Source organism: Ambystoma mexicanum, chromosome 13 (genome assembly GCF_040938575.1).
Source record: "Ambystoma mexicanum isolate Mex_15411 chromosome 13, UKY_AmexF1_1, whole genome shotgun sequence".
Classification (NCBI taxonomy): domain Eukaryota; kingdom Metazoa; phylum Chordata; class Amphibia; order Caudata; family Ambystomatidae; genus Ambystoma; species Ambystoma mexicanum.
This window is the reverse complement of record NC_090938.1, coordinates 754,303,441-754,315,588: the sequence shown is the minus strand read 5'-3', so window position 1 is coordinate 754,315,588 and position 12,148 is coordinate 754,303,441.

Here is a 12,148-nt window from a genome sequence, read left to right as displayed (position 1 = left end):
TGTGAGTGCGACGGGTGTGGTGCGGGGGGCGCGACCAGTATTCTTGATCCCTTCATTCCTTTGGTTTGGTGGAGGAGGCCCCCAAAGATGTCTGTGCCCAGGGCCCCAAAAGTGCTTAAAATGGCCCTGTGAGAATGTCAAGAGGGAAGGAAAGAGGAGAGAGAAGGGAATAGTTTTCATCTGTCTAGGAGAGAGGGCGGAAGGGACTTACCATGTTATAACTCTTCCTGAAACTCCCCTGCCCCCCCCAACCCACCTGCAGATGACTCTGGAATGATGTCACACTCTGATGTCAGGTTTCTGAAGTGTTGCTCTACTCCAAAATCGGGTCTTGATGTGACATTGAAGAATGTCCGTGATTTTGCCGAATGCACTTCACCTAAAGGAGAAATCTTGGAAAAGAAATGTCTTCACATTTTTTTTATTATGCAGGGGGAGAACCCTGCTCCCTCCCACTTCCTCCTACCTTATCCCATCACCTTACCCCACCCCATCTATGTTTTAAAATGTACCTACTTACCTAACCAATTCGAAGTAATAAAAATCCAAGAGTAGGTGAAACTTGATACGGTGAAATCGACGGTATCGGACATTGACGTCTGAACAATACAGCAAATCCTGATATTAGAAGCAAGTGCACACTGTAAAGTGAACACAATAGGATTGCACGCTGGTGGTGGCCATCTCAATTTAAACTCACACATATGATCATCCCGGTTTTTGCTTCTGACTTTACTCTCACCCATCACTCACATCAGAAACCAAGGAGTTGGTAAAGTCCCTTATGCCATCCTTGTGCATGCGTACGCCGCTTGCCGCTACTTTGCCCTGAACACTCCATGCCCCAGACCTGTATCCCTTACAGTCTGCCTCTACCACTGGCTGCTACTTTTTTATTTTGTAATTTAGTCTGTTTTATTTTTGGTACATTGAGAAGCTTGTCATGTTGAGCAATAGGTGGGATTTTTCATTTGCGATTCAGATTCACCCGCTGACGTCACATGAAAGGTTTGCTCCAGGCAATGAGACAAGAAAGGAATGTAACTGCAATGTTGAAAAAGGGCCTGTTACATAATGAATCTTAAGAGAAAAAGGGCCTGTTACATAATGAATCTATAAGAGAAAAAGGGCCCGTTACATAATGAATCTATAAAAGAAAAAGGGCCCGTTACGTAATGAATCTATAAAAGAAAAAGGGCCCGTTACATAATGAATCTATAAAAGAAAAAGGGCCCGTTACATAATGAATCTATAAAAGAAAAAGGGCCCGTTACATAATGAATCTATAAAAGAAAAATGGCCCAGTTACATGATGAATCTATAAGAGAAAAAGGGCCCCGTTACATAATGAATCTATAAGAGAAAAAGGGCCTGTTACATAATGAATCTATAAAAGAAAAAGGGCCCGTTACATAATGAATCTATAAGAGAAAAAGGGCCTGTTACATAATGAATCTATAAGAGAAAAGGGCCCGTTACATAATGAATCTATAAGAGAAAAAGGGCCCGTTACATAATGAATCTATAAAAGAAAAAGGGCCGTTACATAATGAATCTATAAAAGAAAAAGGGCCCGTTACATAATGAATCTATAAGAGAAAAAAGGGCCTGTTACATAATGAATCTATAAAAGAAAAAGGGCCCGTTACATAATGAATCTATAAGAGAAAAAGGGCCCGTTACATAATGAATCTATAAGAGAAAAAGGGCCCAGTTACATAATGAATCTATAAGAGAAAAAGGGCCATGTTACATAATGAATCTATAAGAGAAAAAGGGCCCGTTACATAATGAATCTATAAGAGAAAAAGGGCCCAGTTACATAATTAATCTATAAGAGAAAAAGGTCCCATTAAATAATGAATCTATAAGAGAAAAAGGGTTCCATTACATAATTACTTTATAAGAGACAAAGGGCCCTGTTACATAATGAATCTATAAGGGTAAATATGCACTTTCCACCAACAGGATCTGTGATTTTGCAACACATTTTTTTTTTTAAATCAAAAAAATTCAACCAGACAGATCTTGTTGTTTTGCTTTTTTCGAACGCCCCTCTTCCTTGCTTTGAGGGGCAAGGATACCTAGTAGCACAATATTCCTTGGGCCACCTCTAGGGTCCCATTCCCTAATTACTCAAGGCTGAACTTGTGCCCACTTGCTTGGAAGACAGATGCATCTGGCATTTCATTTCCAGGAACTGGCATTTGCTCCCAGTGAAGATACAAAGTCCGCATGGAGTGGGGCAACAGGGGCATTTTACTGTACACGGGAGTAGAGGAAGGGGCCGGCTGATGTGACCAGTATACTCTGTGAATCTTAATCACAAAGAAGTTTTAGTAAGTATGGTTCTGTGCCAAGTTAAATGATAGAACTTGAAAACAGTGAATGCTTCTGCATTGAATCTCATACTCATTCGGGCAGAAGTACCTGGTACGAGAAGATGATAATTTGCGTATTGAAGGGCAATTCAGATGAGCAAAATGGCCGCCACTGCTCTTCTGTGGGCAAGAGAGATGAGGACGACTTTGATTCCTCTATCCCAGGATCAGGCGAGTGAGATGGATTAGGATGGATTTCACTACTGTGTCCTAGGGTCTGGAGGGTGGGATGGCTTACATTGGGGAGAGTGGGATGGATTTTACTACTGTGTCCTAGGGTCTGGAGGGTGGGATGGCTTACATTGGGGAGAGTGGGATGGATTTTACTACTGTGTCCTGGGGTCTGGAGGGTGGGAAGGCTTTCATTGGGGAGAGTAGGATGGATTTCACTGCTCTGTGAGTCCACCTTCCTGGTGACTTTAACATCCACCTGGATGCTTTCTGCCCCTCCTATGAACTTTTTTGCGACCTCTGCAACCCTCTCTGTTTCTATTCTCCCCTATGGCCCGACTCACTCTGCAAGGCACACTCAGGATGTTCTGATCTCTTCAGACCTTCCCCTTTCTATCCAACGCACCACTCCTCTCTCGTGGAGTGATCACTTTCTCCTTTTCTCCCATCTTGCCCTCTCTACCCCTCACTCCTACACCGCAACCTACCTTCTCCGTCATCAGACCCATGAAGCGTGTGGCATTTGAAGCTTTCGCTGCCACTTTCTCTCCCCCTCCTCCACCTCTGGCTGACTCACATCCTGACACTGCCCTTTCCATGCTCCACTCTTCTATCTCTGATACTCTTGATGGTCTTGCCCATGTCACGAGGATCCGATTGAAGCACAAAGCCAAGTGCAACTCCTGGTATGACTTTGACCTCATCACCCTTAAACCCAAGTGCAGGGTGGCTGAGAGGAAATGGCTAGCATCCTGCGCATCCTCTGGCAAACTGGCCTGATGCCTACTCCATAGGCAATACCGGCTCTCTGTCAGCTCATAGCAGAGAGCCCACGTTCAATCCACGTCCCTGTGTTATCTAACAACTCGGCCGAACTCTTTAAAATCTACAAGGAGCTGGCCAATCCTTCTGCACTCTCTACCTCTCCTGTCCCCTCCCAGGCCCTCTGCACGGCCCTGGCTTCTCATTTCATCTCTAAAACCCAGAACATCATGTCCTCCCTATCGTCCTCTCCTCCTCCCCCTTCTACTCTCTCCTCTACCTTTAGCACCCCTGTGGCCACCTCTCCTCCCTCTTTCTCTTCCTTTCCTCTGTTCTCCCCTGACGAGGTTTCTAGACAAGTCCGATCTATGAAAGTCTCATCAAAACAGGTTCTTTCCTGTTCTTCCGAAACCATCAAGGACCGCATTGACACCCTAGCTCCTGCCCTGGCTGACTTCTGCAATCACTCCTTCACCATTGAAGCCTTCCGTTCCCCCCTGAAGCACTCTCTTGTGTACCCTCTTCTCAAGAAACCCTCAGCCGACCTCTCTTGCCCAGCTAACTATTGCTCGATCTACATCACTCCTTTCCTGGGAAAACCGCTGGAAAAGCTGGCCATCTCCCAGCTTAATCTTCACACTGAATCTGTTGGTTGCCTCGATGACCATCAGTCTGGCTTCAGAGCAGCCAGAAGCACAGAAACTGCTCTCCTGAACATCCGGGAAGACCTGCTCTCCAATCTTGATTCTTATCTCCCCTCTGTCCCTATCTCACTCGATCTCTCTTTTGCCTTTGACACGGTCAACCATGCCATTCTGTTCACTCGTCTCTGTGATAACCTGGGTATCACCGATCAAGCCCTGGCATGGCTGACCTCGTTCCTCTCTGATCGACCCTCCCATTTACAACTTGGGTCCTTCCTTTCCTCTATGTCACTCTCTAACTGTGGTGTTCCCCAGGTGTCTAACCTCTCTCCCTGGCTGTTCAAGCAATACCTGGCAGCTCTCGCCAACCTCATTGCCACTCTCTGCTCCAGCTTTCAGTGCTATGTGGATGACACTCAGCTCGTTTTCAGGCTTCCCTCTGCCACCTCTGCTCCTTCTCTCATCTCTGACTGTCTGTCTGCAATCCAAGAGTGGTGTGTGCCACCAACGATCTATACCTTAATGTCAGTAAGACTGAGAATTTCCTCATCGTCACACCTGCACCCTCCTTTCCTATTACTCTCTGGTCGGCTTCCCTTGGCCCTCTTCCTGCTCCCACCTTTGAGGCTAAGAACCTGAGGGCCATCTACGACTCCACACTCTCCTTTTCTCCTCACATGTCTGATGTCTCTAAGAAGTCAAACTACAAACTGCACCTCCTCAGAAGTATTCTTCCCTTCCTCTCCTTCCCCCAGAAGCTCACTGTCTCTAGAGCTCTGGTTCTCTCTAGGCTGGACTACTGCAACAGCCTCTTTCTAAATCTGTCTACTTCTACTCTCCACCCTCTGCAACTCATCCAGAACAGGACTGCGAGAATTGTCCTTGGTCTCAAACCCAGGGATCATATCTCTCCAGCGCTGAAATCTCTGCATTGGCTCCCAGTGGCTGCAAGGATTAAATTCAAGACCCTCTACATTGTCCACAACGCCTTCTGTGGCCTGGATCCTCAATACCTCTAACTCTCTCTTCATAAATACCTTCCTATTCGAGCTCTTCACTCCTCCACCTCCAACTCCATCAGGGTCAGTCGCTTCTCCAAGCAACGAGTTGGTGGTAGATTTCTTTCTTCGGCTGGGGACTCCCTCTGGAACAGCCTCCCTGTCTCTCTGAAACTTGAGGAGAACCATCTCCAGTTCCAGAAGCACCTCAAGACCTTTCTCTTTGCTTCTGCCTTCTCTCTTCCTCTCCCCTGCTGATTTCCTGTCTGATACTGGACTGGTCACCTGGCTACCCTCTGATTTTGGGCCCAGGTCACTGCCCACACAATTTCACACCCGCTCTGCCTCCCGGCAACCCTTATACTTTTGGACACCTGCTGTCTGCACTTACCGTTGCACCTGCCACCTGCTGGCCGCACTTCTTGTTAATGTTTGATTCCATGTACAGCACTGCCCCTTCCCCTTTCCGCTGACACTTTCCCCCTCCCCCATCCCCTCCACTTGCACAATCTCAATGTCACTTGGCCTAGTAAGATCGTTGTGTCTGTCCCCCCTCTGTTCCCCCTTCCTTGCCTCATCGCGTCTTTTGAACACTTCTGTATAGGCGCGTTACAAATGCCATATCATATCCCAGTGTTAGGCGACAAGGATGGTTTACGCTGGACAGTGTAGGATGGATTTGACTACTCTCTGTTAGGATCAGGAGGGTGGGATGGCTTACATTTGGGAGAGTAGGATGGATTGGACTACTGTATCCCAGTGTCAGGATAGTAGGATGGTTTCCGCTGGACAGAGTAGGATGGATTTTACTACTCTCTCCTAGGGTAAGGAGGGTGGGATGGCTTACATTGGGGAGAGTAGGATGGATTTGACTACTCTATCCCAGTGTCAGGAGACCAGGATGCTTTAAGCTGGAGAGCGTAGGATGATTTTACTACTCTCTGTTAGGGTCAGGAGGGTGAGATATCTTAGACTGGGGAGAGTAGGATGGACTTGACTACTCTATCCCAGTGTCAGGAGACTAGGATGGTTTACAATGGACAGAGTAGGATCGATTTTACTACTCTCTCCTAGGGTCAGGAGGGTGGGATGGCATACATTGAGGAGAGTAGGATGGATTTCACTACTCTATCCCAGTGTCAGGAGACTAGGATGGTCTAAGATGGACAGCATAGGATGGATTGTACTACTCTCTGTTAGGATCAGGAGGGTGGGATGTCTTACACTGGGGAGAGTAGGATGGACTTGTCTACTCTATCCCAGTGTCAGGAGACTAGGATGGTTTACGCTGGACAGAGTAGGATGGATTTTAGTACTCTCTCCTAGGGTCAGGAGGGTGGGATGTCTTACACTGGGGAGAGTGGGATGGACTTGACTACACTATACCAGTGTCAGGAGACTAGGATGGTTTAAGCTGAACAGCGTAGAATGGATTTTACTACTCTCTGTTAGGATCAGGAGGGTAGGATGGCGTACATTGGGGAGAGTAGGATGGATTTGACTACTCTATCCCAGTGTCAGGAGAGTATAATGGATTACGCTGGACAGATTAGGAGGGATTCAGCTACTCTCTCCTAGAGTCTGGAGGGTGGGATGGCTTAAATTGGGGAGAGTAGGCTGGATTGGACTACTCTATCCCAGTGTCAGGATTCTAGGATGTTTACGCTGGACAGAGTAGGATGGATTTTGCTACTCACTCCTAGGGTCAGGAGGGTGGGATGGCTTACATTGGGGAGAGTAGAATGGATTTGACAAATCTATCCCATGGTCAGGAGAGTGGGATATCTTACACTGGATAGATTATGATGCATTTGACTACTCTCCCCCTTGGTTAGGAGTGGGATGGCTTAAGCAGAATATAGTAATATGGGTTTGACTACTATCTCCCAGGGGCAGGAGAATGGGATGGCTTGCTCTGCGAAGTGAAGGATGGATTTGGCCAATTTCTTCCAGGGTTAGAAGGGTGGGATGGCTTATGCTGGGGTAGTAGGATGGATTTGACTGCTTTCTCCCAGGGCCAGAAGAGTGGAATAGTTTACACTGAATAGAGTAGGATGAATTCGACTACTCTCTCATAGGGCCAGGAGAGTGGGATGGCTCCAGTGGGGCAGAATAGGAAGGATTTGACTACTGTCTCGTAGTGCCAGAAGAGTGGAATGGTGTACACTACGGACCGTAGGATGCATTGTAATACTCTCTCCTAGGCTCAGCAGCCTAGTTGTTTCGAATGCAGACGCTGGACTGAGGTACCTTGCTGCACACCAACAACAATGGGGAATTTTTCTTCATAACTTTTATTGGTTTTGGTATGGTTGCCAGTATCAGTCCCATCAGGGACAGTGCCCCCTTTTTTAACCCATCCAGCAGCGTTTGGGTGGGTTTCATGGACACGCAGTTCTATATTCATCAGAGCATACCACAGACAACGTATAGCCCTTGCAGAAGTACCGCTTAGCCCGCTGCAAACCGCTGCACAACTGAAAGCTGGAACGAGCTGATGCAAGTTGGACTCTGTTTACCAGAAAACCCTTGGTGAAATCTTTGTTTGTCACGCCCCTGGACGGGTAGTACTTCCGCTGTCCCTATATCTGGCGAGTACTCGCGCACCTGCGTGCGTGCACCTTGCAAGGAAGTATCTTGCAGAAGTACCGCTTAGGCCGCTTGCCTGGCGTGTCCGAGTGTTCGGGCGTTCGGTACAGGAGTTTTTACATGTTATTTATTAACAATTGTGTCCATTCTGCCTTCGAGCTGGATCCGAATTATCTTTGTAGATTGTAAGTCAGTCTTATTTATTTCACAATTGTGTCAAAGTTGCTTTTCAGTCTGAGTTGAAGCAGCCTTTTTAAGTTATTTTCGTTTTTTACTTTTTTTTTTTTATTTTTCTTTTTTTTTTTTTCGCCGTTTGTTTCTATAGTTGTGAGCTGTCTTGGCTCGTGAGTGGCTTATGTTTTGGAAGTTATATACTCTGACAACGTGCATCCCCAATAACACGGCATATAGTAGCTTAACAGAAAAACCAGCAATGGCGGTAGGGTCAACGAAGCTGTGCGTTTCTAGCACAGCCATCGCGTTAACTCCGGCAGCCCCACCCAAATCAATTCGACCATCAATATCTTAGAAAAATCTTAAGCCATTTCAATGGAAAGGGCTGTGTTATGTACAAAGGGAGGCTTTCACATAACCAGTAGTTTAAAGGTAAAGAACCTTTTATTTGCAAGTTGATGACAAAAGACGACCCCCAGCAGGAGGAGTACAATCTTCCCACTAAGGCCCTGCTTCTTCACTGGCTCTCCTTGGAACCCTGCTACATAAGATGCAGTTCTATGTTCTATAGTATCTAAGTGACAATAGACATAGTGAAGGAAATATTATACACTCATGGTTTAACAGGTAAACATTGGAAACACTGCACATCCTAACACCTCTCCTCCTTAAACATAACAAGTAACTGTGTGGGTGAGGACCCACTAAAATTGAAACCTGTAAAACACATATTGAACAACTGAAATTGAAACCTGTAAAATAAATATTATACACTCATGGTTTAACAGGTAAAACATTGGATGCGCTGCAAGTCCTGGCACAAATCAAGAGCATAGATATATGACATCTAGTGGTTGATTAGGTAGAGTCACAAGAAAGTCCCTGTCTCCAACTAACTGAAGACAAATTAACATTGAAACGGAAAAGCCACCCTTTCCTTATTCCAAATAGCTCCTCCTTTGACCAACACTGACGAACCCAAGTCTTTCACAACTTGCTTGGGTTCAGAAAACAACGAGGCTCCTTTACGAACTTTGGTGGGGAGCTTGACTTTAATCCAATCACCCTCTTTGACCTTGAGTTCCCTACAACAATTCTTCTGATCATACCTCTCCTTGGATCTAACTCCAGCTTCAAAAATTCTCCTTTTTACACTCTCTAGATCCACATCCACCATTTTTGATTTGCCCATCCAACCTGGACATAAGAGAGTATTTGGTTTTCTTCCTCTCAAGATCTCAAATGGACTCACGCCTGTGACACTATGGGTAGTTAGCCTATACTGGAACGTGCGTTCCATCACTGTTCTCACCCAATCTCCTCCAGTAGCCACCGCTATCCTAATAGCCTCCATCAGAGTCCTATTAAATCGTTCCACACACCCATTACTCTGGGGATGATATAAAGAAGTATTCACCTGCTCAATCCCATGATTCTCTAAGAATTCTTTAAACTCTCTGGAAACAAGTTGGGTCCCATTGTCAGACAAACACTTTCTTGGAAACCCTTCTCTCCAAAACAGTTGTTCCAAAAATCTGATTATACTACTACTGGATATGTCCTTGAGTACACATACCTCCGGCCATTTTGATAATAAATCCATGACTACTAATAGGTAGCTATCTCTGCCACCACCAATATTAAATGGACCGAGGAGATCCAAGGCAATTTCGTCCCAAGGGACACGCGGGGACTCCCTCACTACCATGGCAACTTTTTGCACTTTCAAGCCTTTGTTTCCCTCAATACATTCCACACAGTCCTTGACTTGTTCCTCTATGTCCTTGTCGATACCAGGCCACCAAAATTCAGACTTCACAAGTCCCTTCGTCCTGGCCAGACCTAAATGCCCAACATGGGCCAACTCCAAGACAGACTTCCTCATACCGACTGGCACAACCATCTGGTGACCCTTGTATAAATAACCATCCTGAATCCATAGCTCCTCCCTCACTTTGGCAAAACCATTCATCTCGCCCTTGTGGCTCTTAATTTTACCTTCTGCAACCAGAGTAAGTACTCCTTGATATACAACATCCTCCGTGCAAGACACATCCCACTCACTTTTCTTTAATGTTTCATGCACCTGGAATATTTCTGCACTCTCCTCTGAACTTGTAAAGTCACTATCGTCAGAAATTTCCCTCTGGACAGATCTAGACAAGGCGTCTGCAACCACATTAACCTCCCCCTTTACGTGGAGCATGGTATACTGTAACCCTTGCAATGCTGTGACCCATTTCATAATGCGTCTTGACACTCCCTCCAAACCACCTTTCGTAAAAATTCCAACCAAGGGTTTATGGTCAGTGCAAATGGTGAAACTCCTCCCCCACAAGAATCTTTTAAATTTCTCGACACCCCAAACGCATGCTAGAGCCTCCTTCTCAATAACTGAATATCTAGATTCTGGGCCCTTCAAAGACCTGGACGCAAAAGCCACAGTCTGTAAACCTGTCGGATCCTCCTGCATCAGAACAGCCCCAACACCATAATCACTGGCATCAACAAAAAGCAATGTGGGTTTACTTTCCTCAAATATTTTCAAAATGGGAGCATTGACAATAGCCTCTTTTATCATCAAAAATTCTTTCTTGCACCGGTCGCACCATTTAAAAACGACTCCCTTGCGAGTGAGAAATCTCATATTCCTCGACATTTCTGCTAACCCCTTGACAAATTTGCCGTAAAACTCCACCAGTCCCAAAAATGATAGTATGTCCCCTTTAGACTTAGGCTCCTCCATTCTTTTTATGGCCTCAATAGCCTCCTCCTTGGGTCTAACCCCTTCCCCAGTGATCTCATGACCCAGGTACACCACTTTGTTGGCTTTAAAAGTACATTTTTCCAAGGCAACGGTGAGGCCTGCCTCCTTCAAAATATCCAAAACTCTTTTCAAACGAACATCATGCTCCTTCTCATCGCTCCCACATACAAGAACATCATCCTGATAACACATCACCCCTTTTTCACCCCCAAGTAATTTATGCATAATACTCTGAAACACACTTGCGGCTGAGACCAAACCAAATGGCATGCGAACACACCTGAACAATCCAATCGGGGTGATGAAGGCGGTGAGATCCCTGGAATTAGGGTGCAATTCAACCTGATGGTAGGCCGATTTAAGATCTAGTATGGAGAACACTTTTGACCCAGCTACTCCCACCATCAAATCATCTATTCGGGGAAGAGGAAACCTGTCTGCCACAACCATGCTGTTTAGATGTCTAAGATCTATACAGAGCCTCAAAGACCCATTGCCTTTTCTGACTACAACTATAGGACTGACCCATTCAGATGCTTCTATCTTTTCAATGACACCATCTCTTTCCATTCTCTTGAGTTCTTCCTCTACATCTCCTCTAAGAGCAAAAGGAATAGTTCGCAGTTTTGCAATCTTAGGGACAGCTCCTTTCTTTAGGCGAATTACATGTACAAAGCCCTTAAGACACCCCAATTTCCCAGATAACGTGGTTTGTATCTCTGTGGGCTCTCCTCCCGCAACAGACATTACCTGCTCGGGATGACTTGCCTCAAGCCTTATCTTCAATTCAGCTTGATCACTCCATGACAACAATTCACCCCCTCTGTTGGTAACATACACACAACCTTTGGCCTTCCTGTCCTTAAACTGTAATTCAGCATCAAAGCAACCTATAATATCTATGGGAACATCTCCATAAGCATTTGCTTTAACAGTATTTTCCCACAGAGTACAACTATCAAATTTGTTCCTCCACACTTCCACACTTATCAAGGTGTAGTCAGCACCACTATCCATTAGCATGCGTACGGGTACACCTCGAATTACAACCTCAGCATAAGGTTTCTGCATTTTCACTCTGCCATTGACAGTATTCACTGTAAATACCACTTCTCTGCCATCCTCACAATATGACTCATCTTCATAACTTGCACTTATTTCATGCACTTGATTTGACCCAGCATTAAAATTTCTACAACATCGGGCAATGTGCCCTCTCACACCACACTCATTGCATATGATATGAATAGCAAAGCAATCCTTATCCGAGGCTATATGCGACAAGCTTCCACATCTAAAGCATCTTCTCCCTGGAAAACCTCTGGATTGTCCTGAATCCCTAACCATCTTGAAAGAATTCATGCCTTTGGGAATCCCTCTGCTATCTTTTGCAGGAACCCATTGACGCCATCCTCTGCCAGTTGCCGGTCTGTTCTCTTCGCTCCTTTTAGCATTCTGCGAGGCGCGTCTTGGATTCCACGTACTCTGCCTCTGAACAACCTTTGACACCTTCAGCACTGAACCCTGACTCTCATCCAACTTGGGTTTACCATTGTTCACAGTATCCGATTGAAGAACTTCAATGCACTTATCTGTGTGTTCCACCATTTTCGCTATCTCAATTGCTCGATCCAAAGTGGGGTTCCTCTCTTTCCATAGTTC